Source organism: Nomascus leucogenys, chromosome 2 (genome assembly GCF_006542625.1).
Source record: "Nomascus leucogenys isolate Asia chromosome 2, Asia_NLE_v1, whole genome shotgun sequence".
NCBI lineage: Eukaryota > Metazoa > Chordata > Mammalia > Primates > Hylobatidae > Nomascus > Nomascus leucogenys.
This window is the reverse complement of record NC_044382.1, coordinates 99948875-99959254: the sequence shown is the minus strand read 5'-3', so window position 1 is coordinate 99959254 and position 10380 is coordinate 99948875. Positions and strand designations below refer to the sequence as shown.

The window sequence follows — 10380 nt, the reverse complement described above, 5'->3', positions numbered from 1 at the left end:
AAAAAACAAATGAAAAAGCAACCCAGCAGTTCACAGCCTGGGCAACATGGCAAAATCCCATCTCTAAATTTAAAATATACGTACACACACACCTATATATAACATATATGTATATATTTTTTCCTTTAAATCCCTAATGCACATTAGGCTTTTTGAATTTTAAACTTCTAATATTCATTCAATTATCAAGTCAATCAACAAACATTTATTTTACTTAGCACTAAATGCTATGTATAAACTGAGAAAATTAGAACTGGATCCATTATATTTTCAATAGTTTCCTGCTATTATGCCATTAACTATTGCTAGATCCTTCTTGGTGATGGTGATGGTTTCTAAGGTCTTTTCTTACATACATCACTCTTCATATTTTCTCAAAAAGATCATTCATTCCCTCAGCTTAAATTATCAACCCTGCGATGATTTAAATATCTATTATCATCAGTCCTACTTTCACTCATCTCTTTGCCCTTATTATTAACATCATTACAGTTATTTTACTTGGTAAATTATCCAGTTTCTCAAAACAAATATTTCTAAAATGAACTCCTCATCCTTCCTCATATATCTAACTACATCCCTATACTTGCCCTCCTGGAATTTCTGATTTCTGTTAAAGGAACCACTCTCTTCACCCGTTCACTCCACTGCCTCAATTAGAAAGTCTGTTTTCTGTAAGAACAAGATGGTATTTTGTCCTTTTCCCTCCATTACCATTGCTACTTTCTTGGTCTAGGTTTCTGTCCTGTCACACACTCCTTACTCCCTTCCAACCATTCTAAAAACCCAGAATAAGTGTCAAACTCCTCCATGAAGTTTTTTTGATCAGCCGGCCACTGGTGACTCACGCCTATAATCTCAGCACTTTGGGAGGTAGAGGCAGGAGGATCACTTGAGCCTGGTTCAAAACCAGCCTGGGGCCAGGCGCAGTGGCTCATGCCCGTAATCCCAGTACTGTGGGAGGCCAAGGCAGGCGGGTCACTTGAGGTCAGGAGTTCAAGACCAGACTGGCCAACATGGTGAAACCCCGCCTCTACTGAAAATACAAATATTAGCTGGGCATGGTGGCGTGCACCTGTAATCCCAGCTACTCAGGAGGCTGAGGCAGGATAATTACTTGAACCCAGGAGGCAAAAGTTGCAGTGAGCCAAGATCATGCCACTGCACTCCAGTCTGGGTGATGGAGTGAGACACTGTGTTAAAAAACAAAACAAAACGAACAAAAACAGCCTGGGTAACAAAGCAAGACCCTATCTCAATAAATAAATACATAAAAGTTTCCTGGCCCCTTCCAACCCTTATTGATTCCTGTCACTCTGGAATGCCCTCAGCATTCACTCTACCTCACAGCATTTGTTCTTATTTACAATCTATTGGTCTTACCTCCCCAACAAGACCATAAGCTCCTGAAAACAGGAACCATATTCGTTACTTCTTTTGTACTTCATCGCACCTCACCCTTCAACTCTCACAATGCATGGATCAAGCTGAGTACAAGACAGATGCTCAAAAAATACTTGGGCAATGATTAACACTTCGGTTACTGATATGGACTGAATTATGTCCCCCTCAAATTTATATATTGAAGCCCTAACCCACAATGTGATTGTATCTGGAGAGAGAATCTTTAGGAGATAATTACAGTTAAATGAGTTCATACGATAAGGCCCTAATCTGGTAGGACTATGGCTTTATTAAAAAGAGGAAGAGAGGCCGGGCACAGTGGCTCACACCTGTAATCCCAGCACTTTAGGTAGGCCAAGGTAGGTGGATCACCTGACGTCAAGAGTTCGGGACCAGCTTGGCCAACATGGTGAAACCCCGTCTCTACTAAAAATACAAAAATATTAGCCGGGTGTGGTGGCACATGCCTGTAATCCCTGCTACTCAGGAGGCTGGGGCAGGAGAATTGCTTGAACCCGGGAAGCAGAGGTTGCAGTGAGCTGAGATCGTGCCACTGCACTCTAGCCTGGGTGACAGAGTGAGACTCAATCTCAAAAAAAAAAAAAAAAAAAGAAAGGAAGAAAGAGAAGGAAATCTGGCTTCTTTGTCATGTGAGGACACACCAAGAAAGTAAGAAAGTGGCAGTCTGCAAGGCAGGAAGAGGGCCCTCACTGGGGAACTGAGTCAGCCTGCACCTTTTTTTTTTTGTTTTGTTTGTTTGTTTTAAGGTATATAAACTATTAACAGACAAGGCCTACAGACTTATTTCTTCTTGGATACACCCACAGTACAGCCACGGTGACCAGTGGTCTTGGTGTACTGGCCTCGGACATGAAGGCCCCAGAAGTGGCACAGCCCTCTTTGGGCCCAAATCTTCTTGGGTCACTCCAGGTCTTCACGGAGCTTTTTGTCCAGACCATTGGCTAGGGCCTGGCTATATTTTCCATCCTTTACATCCTTCTATCTGTTCAAGAACCAGCCTGGGATCTTGTACTGGTGTGGATTCTGCATCATGGTGATCACACGTTCTACCTCATCCTCAGTGAGTTCTCCCACCCTCCTGGTGAGGTCGATGTCTGCTTTCCTCAACACCACATGAGCATATCTTTGACCCACACCCTTAATGGCAGTGATGTCAAAGGCTAATTTACACCACTCATGGATGTTGGTGTTGAGTATTCTCAAAATCTGCTGGAACTTTTCAGAGATCACTAGAGACACGGCAGCAGCACAGTAGCAGCATGTAGACCTCCTGTGCAAACAGCCTGTACCTTGATCTAGAACTTCCCAGCCTCCAGAACTGGAAGAAAATAAATTCATGTTGCTTAAGCCAACTACTCTATGGTGTTTTGTAATGACAGCCCAAGCTGATAAAGACAAGAAAGTGGGGATGCTCATGTTACCAGTGCTGCTTTTCTTCTCCTTTTACTATTAAAATTTCATCTTTGGCCAGGCGTGGTGGCTCACACCTGTCATCCCAGCACTTTGGGAGGCTGAGGCAAGTGGATCACTTGAGGTCAGGAGTTCGAGACCAGCCTGACCAACATGGTGAAACCCCATCTCTACTAAAAATAAAAAGTTAGTTGGGCATGATGGTGCACACCTGTAACCCCATCTACTTGGGAGGTTGAGGCAGGAGAATCACTTGAACCCAGGAGGCAGAAGTTGTGATGAGCCAAGATTGCACCATTGCACTCCAGCCTGCACAACAAGAACAAAACTCCATCCAAAAAAAAAAAAAATCAACCTTGTGAAGAAAAGGGAAGGGCAACCCTAAAAGTATTTGTTTCTGTACGTGAAATAGCAACTGAGAGGATTATCAAAATTAATGAAGGTTCTTCCTGATTGCATAAGTTCTAACATAGGTGTCTCTGTCCAACTTTGTACCCCTCCTTCATGGTAATAGGGTTCCCTACTCCACAACTTTTAGCCTTGAGGTATGTATGAGCTAATAAACAGTGAGCCTTGGTTAGCTTAATCTTATCACCTTCGCCACTATGAATAGTTTGAGGATGGGCAAATGACCCAATACTCGCCAGAGGGATACAAGAATAATTTGGGGAGGATTTCTGGGAAATTTTCTTGCTCTTGCCAAACAGTTGTCAGGACAGATGTTCTCTCTTCCTCTGGAAATCGTTGTATGTGGAGTTACCTCAGCTGTTATTTACTGTGAAAAAAGCCAGGATATAAATGAAGCAGACACAGACAGGAGCAGAGTTGAGAGACTCAAAATAGAAGTCAAGCTGGAGCCCTGATCTGATTATACCTGAAACCTGACTGCCTCTTGCACTTTTTAGCTTTATGAGCTAATAAATTTCCTTCATTGCCTAAGCCACTTTGAGTCTGACCTTTAATTACTTGCAGCCAGAAACATCCTTCTGATAGAAGGGAAGGCTAAACCCATCACAACGAGATAATTATTATTCACAGGAGAACACTCAGACCTTGTCACTCTTTGTATCTGCACCTGACCCAATTCGACCCCAAATGCCTTCTTTGTAAAGACATTTGTACGTCCTCTCAAGTATTATGTCTCTGCCAATTGCTAGTCCATCTCATAGCCTGAGGCACTTTACTCTGGAGCACATTAAACTGGAACGTACGTTAATTTATCCTCTCAGATCAACAAACTAAAGTCTCTGATAGACTAAATGGAACAACAGGATGAACATTTGAGGAGACACTGCAAGGGAGTATACGTAAGAAGATCAAAACTCCACTAAAAGGAGTTGAGAAATGATTGTAAGATCACTGAAAAAAAAGGCCTTAGAAGCAGAATGGGAGCTCACTATGTAATAAATGGAAGCCAATTACAAATGACAGGAGGCGCAGGGGGATATATTTTTTTTATAGTTGGAATAACACACTTTAGCTAAACGCTTGTTGACTCAAGGGTCAGAAGGTGTTTGTTTGTTTGTTTTCGTCTGGGTGTGTATGTGTGTTTTTTTTGTTTTTTTGTTTGTTTGTTTGAGACAGAGTCTTGCTCTCTCGCCAAGGCTGGAGGGCAGTGGCACTATCTCAGCTCACTGCAACCTCCACCTCCTGGGTTCAGGCAATTTTCCTGTCTCAGCTTCCTGAGTAGCTGGGACTACAGGTGCCTGCCACCATGGCCGGCTAATTTTTGTATTTTTAGTGGTGACAGGGTTTCAACATATTGGTCAGGCTGGTCTCGAACTCCTGACCTCAGGTGATCTGCCCACCTTGGCCTGCCAAAGTGCTGGGATTACAGGTGTGAGCCACCGCGCCTGGCCATATGTGTGTGTTTTTAAATAAATTTTGAACACAAACAGAGAAAAGAGAATGGGTGGTGCAGGTTTTGGGGAAAGAGCAGATTTTAGTTGAAAAAGCAGAGGAAGACCCAGACATTGCACAGTTTAGGCTTTAACCCTGTCCAAAAGGGCCATTAGTGCCTGATCTACTCAGTGCAGACCCTAAAGTCCTTCCCACCCCCATGAGCCACCTGTCAGAGTGTGCTGAGAAATCAGCCAGAGGGAGCAGAGTCACTTAAGGCCAAGAGGAATTGTTCTGGGGGTTGGTTAGTAGGCAGAAGAGAGAGAGAGAAAAAGAAGAAAATCCGCGCATGGGGATCGGATGCCTCCAGGTGAAGAAGGCGAGGCATAGAGATTTCTTAACAACTTTTTATATAAGAAGGATGTTTCTGGCTGCAAGCAACTGAAGGCAAGACTCAAAGTGGCTTAGGCAAGAAGGAAATGTACTAGATCACAACGCTAAAATGTGCCAGAGTCACGTGGCATCAAATATGTTACCAGTGGTAGTTATCCATATGCATCTGCAGCAACCTCAATTCTTCCCTCCTCAGAAGAAAGAATTCGACTAAGGGGCATAAGGCAGAAGGTGAGACCAAGGCAAGTTTCAGAGCAGGAATGAAAGTTTATTAAAATCTTTAGAGCAGTAATGAAAGGAAGGAAAGTACACTTGGAAGAAGGCCAAGCAGACGACTTGCAAGACCAAGTGCATCTGTTTATTTTGTTTTGTTTTGTTTTGTTTGTTACAGATAAGGTCTTTCTATGTTGCCCAGGTTAGAGTGCAGTGGCTATTCACAGGCATGATCATAGTGCACTACAGCCTCGAATTCCTAGGCTAGAGCAATCCTCCTGCCTCAGCCTCCTGAGTAGCTGGGGGGACTACAGAGAAGTTTAATTTAAAAAACAAATCATTTTGAGTAGGAAAATCCAAAAAGGATCTAATTACTGCAGATTAATGAAGATCTATGAGGAAAAAGTTTAAAACTGGGATGATGTAGCCCAGAGGTCACCAACTTAAGTGCCTTCGATGATGAGGTAGTTTCTGTCTAAGTGAATTGTGTGCAGGGGGTAGAACAGGGGATTTGGGCTCTGTGCAGTGTACACAGGGGCTACTCAGCTCCAGCTGATTGGTGCCCTCTGGAAACATCAGCTTGTGTTACTGGATTTTCCAACTTTTTTCAAAAGCTGGAAATGTGTGTGTGTGTGTGTGTGTGTGTGTTGAGAAAGAGAGAGAGAGATCAGAAAAAAAAAAATCATTTTCAGGACAGAAAAGGAAGGAGAAAAAAGGAAGTCAGTGAGCCAGTAAGCCATGTTCTCAGAATTTTCCTTTAGTGAAGTCATCCTAAAGGAGCCTGAGGATCAGACGGATCACCAGGGCATCATTTTCCACCTATGGTCACTTCTCCTCTTCACCCAACACCTGGAGAGCACCCTGTGCGGGCACGTGGAATTAACAGGCAATGACCAGCCCTACCTTCAGTATGCAAAGGAAAATTATCTGAGGATTTTGTCAAATGCAGTTTCTCACTCAAGCCGGTCTGGGTGGAGCCTGAGATTAGCATTGTCCAAGCAGCTCCCAGACATGATGCTGTTGGTTCACAATTTGAGCAGCAAGATTTTAGAGCAGATTTTTCAAACTTTTTTGACCACCACTGCATTTTACTTGGCAAGCTAGAATACATATACAAATGTACACATATAATTGAAACAAAAATTTCAAAACATGAAACTTATTTCATTAGATGGGTGTACCCTGATGTTTTTTATTCAGTCCCACTGTTTTACCCCATTCTATGATGTTATATTTTATTTTGTAAATGTTGGTCATGACTCACTAAATAGATGTTATGGCCCATTAATAGCTTATGATATAGACAAGCCTGGACAACATGGCAAAATCCTGTTTCTACCAAAAATGCAAAAATTAGCTGGGTGTGGTGGCCTGCACCTGTAATCCCAGCTACTCAGGAGGCTGAGGCATAAGAATCACTTAAACCAGGGAGACAGAGGTTGCAGTGAGTCAAGATCGCATCACTGCACTCCAGCCTGGGCAGCAAAGTGAGACTCTGTCTCCAAAAAAAAAAAAAAAAATAGCTTATGATATAGAGTTTGCAAAACACTTCTATTAAATTTATATTCAAACCCTTTCTATTACTTTTTATCATTTAATTATTTAATTTAATTTAATTTTTTCTTTAGAGATAGGGTCTCTCTCTGTTCCCTAAGCCTGGAGTGCAATAGTGTGATCATGGCTCACTACAGCTTCAACCTCCTGGGCTCCAGCAGATTAATTACGATCTGTGAGAAAAAATTTAAAACTGGGATGATGTAGCACAGAAGTCATCAACTTAAGTGCCTCAGTGACAAGGCAGGTTCTGTCTAAGTGAATTGTGACGATTCTCCCATCTCAGACTCTTGAGTAGCTCGGACCACAGGCATATACCACCATGCCTGGCTAATTTTTTTTTATTTTTTGTAGAGACAGTTCTCCCTATGTTGCCCAGGGTGGTCTTGACTTTGGCGTCAATCAGTCCTCCTACCTCAGCTTCTCAAATTCTGCAGTTACATATGTGAGCCACAAACCCAGCCCACTTTTTTTTTTTTTAATGTGAATGTCTTTCCATGTCTTCAGAGGACAGAGAGAAAAAGAAGAAATATCTTGTTAAACATTGCCTGAGAAACGTAGGCCAGCAGAGATTATAATAACAGCTAACAGGGGCCGAGTACTTACTATCTGCCAGGTGTCTTAGTTCATTTGTGCTGCTATAACAGAACACCACAGACTGGGTAATTTTTGAAGAACAAAAGTTTAATTTTGAAGTTCAGGAAGTTCAAGATCAAGGTGTTGGCAGGTGCAGTTGTCTGGTGAGGGCTGCTTTCTGTTTCCAAGATGGCACATTGTTGCCATATCCTCCAGAGGAGAGGAGCACCATGTCCTCACATGGTATGAGGTGAAAGGACAAGCAAACTTCAAAAGACAAGAAAATGCTGTGTGAAGCCTCCCTTAAAAGAGCCTAATTGCATTCAGGAGGGAGAAGCCCTTGTGACATAATCACCCTTTAAAGGCCCTACCTCTTAATACGATGACATTGTTCATTAAGTTTCAACACCTGAATTTTTCAGGGGACAAATTCAAACTATAACACTAGGAGTATGGTTAAGCACATTTGCTCCAGGACCAGAACATGGGTTAAGTGTGTAGCTTCCAGAGGCAGATTGTCAGGGTTGTAACCACAGTTTAGCCAGTTACAAACTTGAAACCTTGGACAAGTTACTTAACCTGTCTGTGCCACAGCTTTTTTATCTGTAAAACTAAGATAATAACATAGAAAGGTGTGGCAGTGCACACCTGTAGTCCAATTACTGGGGGGACTGAGGCAGGAGGATCATTTGAGCCAAGCAGTTTGATATGGTTTGACTGTGTCCCCACCCAAATCTCATCTTGAATTCCCATGTGCAGTGGGAGGAACCCAGTGGGAGTTGATTGAATCATGGGAACAGGTCTTTTCTGTGCTGTTCTCATGATAGTGAATAAGTCTCATGAAATCTGATGCTTTTAAAAATGAGAATTTCCCTGCACAAGCTCTCTCTCTGCCTGCCACCATCCAGGTAAGATGTGACTTGCTCCTCCTTGCCTTCTGCCATGATTGTGACAGCTCCCCAGCCATGTGGAACTGTAAGTCCATTAAACCTTTTTTGCTGTATAAATTACCCAGTCTTTGGTATGTCTTTATCAGCAGCGTGAAAGTGAACTAATACAGTAAATTGGTACGACTAGAGTGGTGTGCTGCTGAAAAGATACCCAAAAATGTGGAAGCAATTTTGGAACTGGGTAACAGGCAGAGGTTGAAACAGTTTGGAGGGCTCAGAAGACAGGAAAACTTGGGAAAGTTTGGAACTTCTTAGAGACTAGTTGAATGGCTTTGTCCAAAATGCTGATAGAATATGGACAATAAAGTCCAGGCTGAAGTGGTCTCAGATGGAGATGAGGAACTTTTTGGGAACTGGAGCAAAAGTGACTCTTGTTATGTTTTAGCAAAAAGACTGGTGGCATTTTGCCCCTATCCTAGAGATTTGTGGAACTTTTAACTTGAAAGAGATGATTTAGGGTATCTGGCAGAAGAAATTTCTAAGCAGCAAAGCATTCAAGAGGTGACTTGGGTGCTGTTAAAGGCATTTAGTTTTATAAGGGAAGCAGAGCATAAAAGTCTGGAAAATTTGCAGTCCGACAATGTGATAGAAAAGAAAATTCCATTTTCTGAGGAGAAATTCAAGCTGGCTGCAGAAATGTGCATAAGTAACAAGGAGCTGAATGTTAATCCCCAAGACAATGGGGAAATGTCTCCAAGGCATGTCAGAGGTCTTCACAGCAGCCCTTCCCATCATAGGCCCAAAGGCCTAGGAGGAAAAAGTGGTTTTGTGGGCCAGGCCCAGGGTCCTTGTGCTGTGTGCAGCTTAGGGACTTGGTGCCCTGCATCCCAGCCACTCCAGCCATGGCTGAAAGGGGCCAACATAGAGCTCAGGCTGTGGCTTCAGAGGGTACAAGCCCCAAGCCTTGGCAGCTTCCATGTGGTGTTGAGCCTGCAAGTGCACAGAAGTCACAAATTGGGGTTTGGGAACCTCCATCTAGATTTCAGATGAAGTATGGGAATGCCCGGATGCCCAGGCAGAAGTTTGCTGCAGGGGCAGGGCCTTCATGGAGAACCTCTGCTAGGGTAGTGCAGAAGAAAAATGTAGGGTCAGAGCCCACACACAGAGTACCTACTAGAGCACTGCCTAGTGGAGCTGTGAGAAGAAGGTCACCATCCTCCAGACTCCAGAATGGTAGGTCCACCAACAGCTTGCACTGTGTATCTGGAAAAGCCACAGGCACTCATTGCCAGCCTGTGAAAGCAGCCAGGAGGGAGGCTATCCCCTGCAAAGTCACAGGGGTGAAGCTGTCCAAGACCATGGGAACCTACCTCTTGCCTCAGCGTGACCTGGATGTGAGACATGGAGTCAAAGGAGATCATTTTGGAGCTTTAAGATTTGACTACCCTGCTAGATTTCAGACTGCATGGGGCCTGTAGCCCCTTTGTTTTTGCCAATTTCTCCCACTTGGAACAGCTGTATTTACCCCATGCCTATACCCCCATTATATCTAGGAAGTAACTAACTTGCTTTTGATTTTACAGGCTTATAGGCAGAGGAGACTTGCCTTGTCTCAGATGAGACTTTGAACTGTGGACTTTTGAGTTAATATTGAAATGAGTTAAGACTTTGGGGGACTACTGGGAAGACATGATTGGTTTTGAAATATGAGGAAAAGAAATTTGGGAGGGGCCAGGGGTGGAATGATCTGGTTTAGCTGTGTTCCCACCTAAATCTCATCTTGAATTCCCATGTGTTGTGGGAGGAACCCAGTGGGAGGTGATTGAATCATAGGGACAGGTCTTTCCTGTGCTGTTCTTATGATAGTGAATAAGTCTCACGAGATCTGATGGTTTTAAATATGGGAGTTTCCATGCAAAAGCTCTCTCTTTGCCTGCTGCCATCCACGAAAGCTGTGACTTGCTCCTTCTTGCCTTCTACCATGATTGTGAGTCCTCCTCAGCCATGTGGAACTGTCAGTTCATTAAACCCTTTTTCCTGGCTGGGCACAGTGGCTCACACCTGTAACCCCAGCACTTTG

At 43.4% G+C, this 10380-nt stretch overlaps 1 pseudogene; it reads right to left on the bottom strand.

The window, feature by feature from the left end:
* Positions 1-2205: 2205 nt before the first annotated feature.
* Positions 2206-3341, bottom strand: LOC115837201 (annotated as a pseudogene).
* Between the last annotated feature and the right edge of the window lie 7039 nt (positions 3342-10380).